The 5,754-nt window shown below is 39.2% G+C and overlaps 1 pseudogene; it reads right to left on the minus strand.

Annotated features, from left to right (window-relative positions):
• Window positions 1-2,805: 2,805 nt before the first annotated feature.
• LOC118898397 lies at window positions 2,806-5,121 on the minus strand (annotated as a pseudogene).
• Window positions 5,122-5,754: the final 633 nt, after the last annotated feature.

Below are 5,754 nucleotides of genomic sequence, written 5' to 3' on the forward strand. Positions count from 1 at the left end.
ATGCACGACTGCTCACGGGTCAGGGTCTGGCCCAGCCCTTATATTTGCCAGATCTGCTGACAGCCCCACATCTCAGGGCAGGGCGCTGGCTGATTGGCTCTCCCAGGAAAGCATGATGGGAGCGGGACCTATTTGGTAGCGGCGCAGACCACCTGTTCTTCTGATTGGCAGTGCTAAATTTAGCATGTCAAAAGGGGCTTTACCAAGGGAATAGAACCCTACTTAAAAACTAACTCTGTTGAGGCTTGGGGAAGAGCACTTGTTGCCCATGTTAAAATCTGAAAATAACCGGTCTGAGGAGAATTTGTGGCAATAGAAAACACTTGTGGGCAATTATACAAAACAGCTCCAAACCTGAGGAGGACTCTGCCCTGAGGCCCCATTCCTGTTCCCTTCCCCCATACAACCAACCAAATGGACCTGTCAATCATGACAACAGATGAGGGAGTTTATCTCATGCATAAGACTTCACCTTTTTTTTTTTTTTTGAAGAACCAGTGCCTAAAAACCTCAGCACTGAAGAGAGCTCATTTATACTATCTACTTTCTCCAGAATCCACTTGTACTGTGGGGAGAGTTAAGCCAATGTTAATGAGCTAAGTGTTTATACAGCCCTGCAAGAAATAAAGTTGAAAGGCAAAATCTGAACTCTGCTTAGATTTAGCCTAGACAGTGTAAGGATTTCTTTTTTCCAGATTTCATTTTTTTCTGGCATTAATATTTACAAATATACATGCACTGATCCTTAATGAGCAGCCAAGTCTTTTGTTTAAAACATCCATAGGGTTCTTTTTCAGGCACATGAAAGCTGCCTTACTAATCTCTGGAGTTTGCTCTTACTAATGGGAAGTAGTTAGGAGATGATATAGTTGCTATTTTAGAACTGAATTTAATTTCAAGCAACAGATATTTCAAATACAAAAGAGCATACCAGAAGAGCTTTAAAATAGTTCAGCTGAGAGATTTGTAAAGCTTCACTAAGAGGGAAGAAAATTGTCTTGTTGATAGTAAAAAGAGATTTTTCTTAATAAAAGACTAAAATTTTAAATTTTAAGTTAAATTTATGTCTGTAATAAAAAATTTCCCCTGATGTGGAAGGCCATGCATTAGACTTTTCAACTTCCTGAGTATTTCATTCTTGGTAATTATTTATACAGTGATTAACTTGTTAACATTAAACAGGACTAAAACATACTGGACAACTTATGTAATATAGCTATATAGACAAGATGACATATTTATGTAAACATTTGTCTTTTCTTAAGCAGTTATATCTGTATTGTTGGTATTATTTTTCCTACTACAGACGCTATCTGACAAAATTCTGTTTGATTGCTTTATTCAGAAACAACTAGTTTCATGTTATGTATCTTAAAAATTATTCCCAATTAGAGACTATGTTACAGGCAACCTGCCAGTCATAAAGCGAAGCAAGACTAGAAATGTCATGTGATCTTTCTGATTTGCATTGTTAAATAGATAACTAACTGGTTATCTATTTAAAATGTGTGCAGGTGTGTGTGTGTGTGTGTGTGTGTGTGTGGTGAGTGCGTGTATGTATATATGCTTTTATTTTTTTATTTTTTTAAACAAAATACACATTTTATTTAGGTTGAAATAAACTATATAAAATTGATTTTCTTCACCAAAATTAACAGCAATATTTTCTGTATTATTCCTAGATAAACCACAAAACACTTATTTTTGTAGGTTTTCTAGGTTTTGCTTGTAAATCAAGATGAGGCAGTAGATACAGTCATGGAAAAAGACAGAAGAAAACAGACAAATCAGTTGTCAGTATCCATGGGCTCTGATCCTGTCTTGACCATGAAACAGAAGTGTTCAACATATACCTGCCAGAAAGCTTATGAAGATGTAGGCTCAATAAAGGAATGCAAACAGCAACAAACAGATGTGGAACAACAAGGGAAGGCTCTTCCATTCAAACTTAAACCGTAACTTGTTCCTTTAACTTCGTTTGATAAAGACAGAATCTACACTGAAATCCTTGTTTGGCGAGCTCACATGTTTCTATTACAGTCTGATAATTTTCTTAACTGTCCCTTACAGATTTTTAACAGCATACTTAAAACTCCTAATATTCAAAGGTCAGTCATGAGCTTCATTGTAATGTTTTATAAAATGTATTCCTTCCTCCCATACCTCCTCACAATTTATTTCTTCAAAGAACTGATAACTCAATACCTGACAATTGGATCCACAGTGATAAATGTTATGTCTAAAATGACTTAACTAATACAATTCCAAAGTGCCATTAGCAGAGATCACAGAGTGTAACATGGTACTTTCAATGCTATCTTCTGGAAGAACAGTTAGGTCTCCAAAGTATGGGAGTTGAAATGGGCCATTTAAACAGGCAGATTATCAATGACTAATGTACTCAATGGGGGGCCTACAGGTCAAGATATTCAGTGATTAAGTGGCCTACGTACACCTTACAACTTTTCTGTAAGATATTTTCAAATTTCTTACAGATTTTTTTCAAATATCAAATATAAGAGAAAGCCTATTTTAAAAGTCTCTTAGGTATTTTCATGGACATATATACACTACCAAATGTAAAATAGATAGCTGTGGGAAGCAGCCACATAGCACAGGAAGATCAGCTCGGTGCTTTGCGACCACCTAGAGGGGTGGGATAGGGAGGGTAGGAGGGAGAAGCAAGAGGGAGGAGATATGGGGATATATGTATATGTATAGCTGATTCACTTTGTTATAAAGCAGAAACTAACATACCATTGTAAAGCAATTATACTCCAATAAAGATGTTAAAAAAAAAGTCTCTTAGGTATGTTCATTGGTTTCTGAATTATCTGTAGGAAGCTCTGACTTACTTGTACGCTTGTGTACTTACTTGTACTTGTACACTTATCCACCATTAAATCCAAATCATGTTTTATATCAAAATTTATATTAAGCAAAGCCAAGTTACTTGACCTTTGGTCTGTCAAAGTGTTCCTCAGGTATGCTTTGAGATGCTTTTGCCCATTTTCATAGCATTTATTCTCAACCTTCATCACAGGAAGAATACATAGAACCTTCAATAATGCATAAACATTAGGAAAAAAACTTGATGTCTGGCAGATGAAGGGCTTCATAAATAGTGGATGGAAGTTCTACATCTTTCCATCTGTGTTTCCACTTGATTCTCCAACAATGCAGCTCAGCAGAGAGCGTGTCAGGATTAGGTAAGTCACTTCTGTACATGTCAGCATGATGCTCCTCTGATGTATTGAATTTAAGCTGTCCCATGACAGAGGGTACCAGAGATAAGCATTTAAGAGCTCTGAGGTGCTGTTCTGAGAGTATATCTTTCAGGTCCTGAATAATGTGCTCCACTGTTGGAACACTTAGAGTTTCTTTACAGTAACTCTCAGAGGTTAGCTGAGATTCCAGGTTACTGTGCTGAGCTCTGTGAAATTTCCCTGGGAGTTTCATCAGAATATCAAGTTTGGCTGCCAAATTTGTGGCTTTCTCAAACCAAAATTCATGATAAACTTCGATATTTTCCATCACTTCATTTTGTGAATGCAGCACTGCCGTGAAACTACTGGCTGCAAAGAAGACATCAGAGGTCTGATGACCTTCAGGTCTGTCCCTGAAGTTTTTTCCCAAAGGCTCTTGTAAAAGATAGGACATTTTAAAGAACAATGGTAACGATGAAATCAAAATCTGTTACCACACTACAGAGTACAAATGCTCGGCCAGCCATGCAGTTATTCCATCTAACATTTGTGTCACTATTATACCATCTAAACGTAAAACAAGTGCTTGTAGGAGGTCCACTAAGATCTCAAAAGCATCATGCCTGCCTGGCCACTGAGAATGGCGAATTTCCTTCAGTTCTTTGCCCCTTTCTTCATTGTTCTGAAAGAGGACAGAAATTACATTGTCAAGCTCTAAAAGCAGTTGTGCTGATCGATGGAAAAAAGAACAAACTTCCTCAGCTGTTCCTAATGGGACACATACTCCCATAACAGGCACTGACTTTGCCAACCCCATATTTAAGGCACAGGAAGAGCAGAGTGTGTAGATAGCTTGGGGATATTTCTCTAAAAGTCTAGAAGCAACAACTTTCATTTTGGAAGAAAATCCACTGGACACAATGTAAGCCTGGCCACGACAGTACTCCATGTTTAATCCTCACTTCTCAGTTATCGTAGTGTGAGATTTCACAGCCGAAATTTCTGCATCAGCTTCATAAGGCAGGAAGCCCACAAATTCCTCTCTCAGGTTGTGAGCTGCGTCAACAAACCTCACCAGCACAGGTAGGTGCTCTTCCCCTGCTATGTCCACCACATCGCCAGTGACGATGGAAAAGAAGTGAGAGTCTCTCACTTCCCTGAGGGTTTCTTCCCGAATGCAGCTCTCACAGATCTCTAGCATCTGTTTCTGCTGTGTTTTTGAACAGAACAATGTGTTCACTGCCGTTGTCTCAAAACGCTTTCTCAGAACCTCTTCACCAGAATGGATCCGGCACTCCAGCAGGGCTTGAAAGTTATCAGGAGTAAAGAGACCTTCTGGGATTTCATCGGCTTCATGTCCATCCAGAGTTATGGTCTGTTTTCCCATAAGAATCAAAATTTCAAATAAAGATTTTAAGTATTCTTTGTTTTCCTTCTCTTCAAGGGTTAAAGGTAAAATGTCTTCCTCCTGCTGTTCACTCCTTTCTTCTGCACTGGGGTTCTGAGCATTGCTGCTGTTTATTTCCTTATGTTTTGGGTCCTGTTCAGAAGTTTCATCAATTTTTATCTGTTTCAAGGTCCTCATTTCATCTTCACTCAATTCTTTTATTCATTTTCTGTGTCTACTGTGTGGATTATTCAAATGGCTGATAAGACCAAATATTGTTGGTATTGCATTATCTCGAAGAACTGTCCTATAAGGACTAGTTCTACAGATCACAGAAGTCTCAAAGTGTTTGGCACACAATCGATCATGTTTATTTAGTTGATCGGGTGTTTTATCTTCTAAGTCGGCTCCCCTACAATTCTCCACGCACTTCTGGCATCTGGCTGGATCCCGCGGCAACCTGAAAAAGGTCAGGTCCAACTGTGTGCTCTTCCGCTTGCAGTTGGGGACCGTGCAGAAGTTCGGCATCATAGTCTGACTGCCGGCCAGCCCAGTCCTCCCCTCCCCGCCTCCTCAGGGCAGCCCACCGGCCCGCCCGTCAGAGCCGGGGAGGGGAGCCAGACCGGCCTGCCTGCGCCTCAGGGCCTGTATATATGCTTTTAGATTCACTTGACCTAATATGAAGCATGTTAATGTATTGTTATGTTTGTTAGAACCAAAATCAAACCACTTTAATTCTTTTGGGAATTAGACGGAATGAATGAATAAAATCTTGAAGCTTGTGTCATCTTGACGTGGTGCAATATAGAGAGCTCAAGAGCAGGGAAGATGGACCATATATATTACAGACATAAGGTCAAGTGTCTATCCTCCAAAGCTGCTTATCTACTCACTGTGTTTGGACGTTTTTAGACTTTGCAGTATTGTCAAGATACTTGCCTTTTGGCACTTACATCCTTATATGACATTCAGAGTTAAGAAGGAAGGAAGAAAGGAAGGGGAGGGGAAGGGAGGGGAGGGGAGGAGAGGCGAGGAAGAGACCAGTTAGTAAATAGCTAACATACTACTCTGGAAAGAGTCCATGTTATTGGATTAGTGAACAATAATGGACAATATGTGATATCATGGTAAGCATTAGCTTTAAAATTAAATATTCCATAG

This window comes from Balaenoptera musculus, chromosome 7, assembly GCF_009873245.2.
Source record: "Balaenoptera musculus isolate JJ_BM4_2016_0621 chromosome 7, mBalMus1.pri.v3, whole genome shotgun sequence".
In the NCBI taxonomy this organism is placed as follows: domain Eukaryota; kingdom Metazoa; phylum Chordata; class Mammalia; order Artiodactyla; family Balaenopteridae; genus Balaenoptera; species Balaenoptera musculus.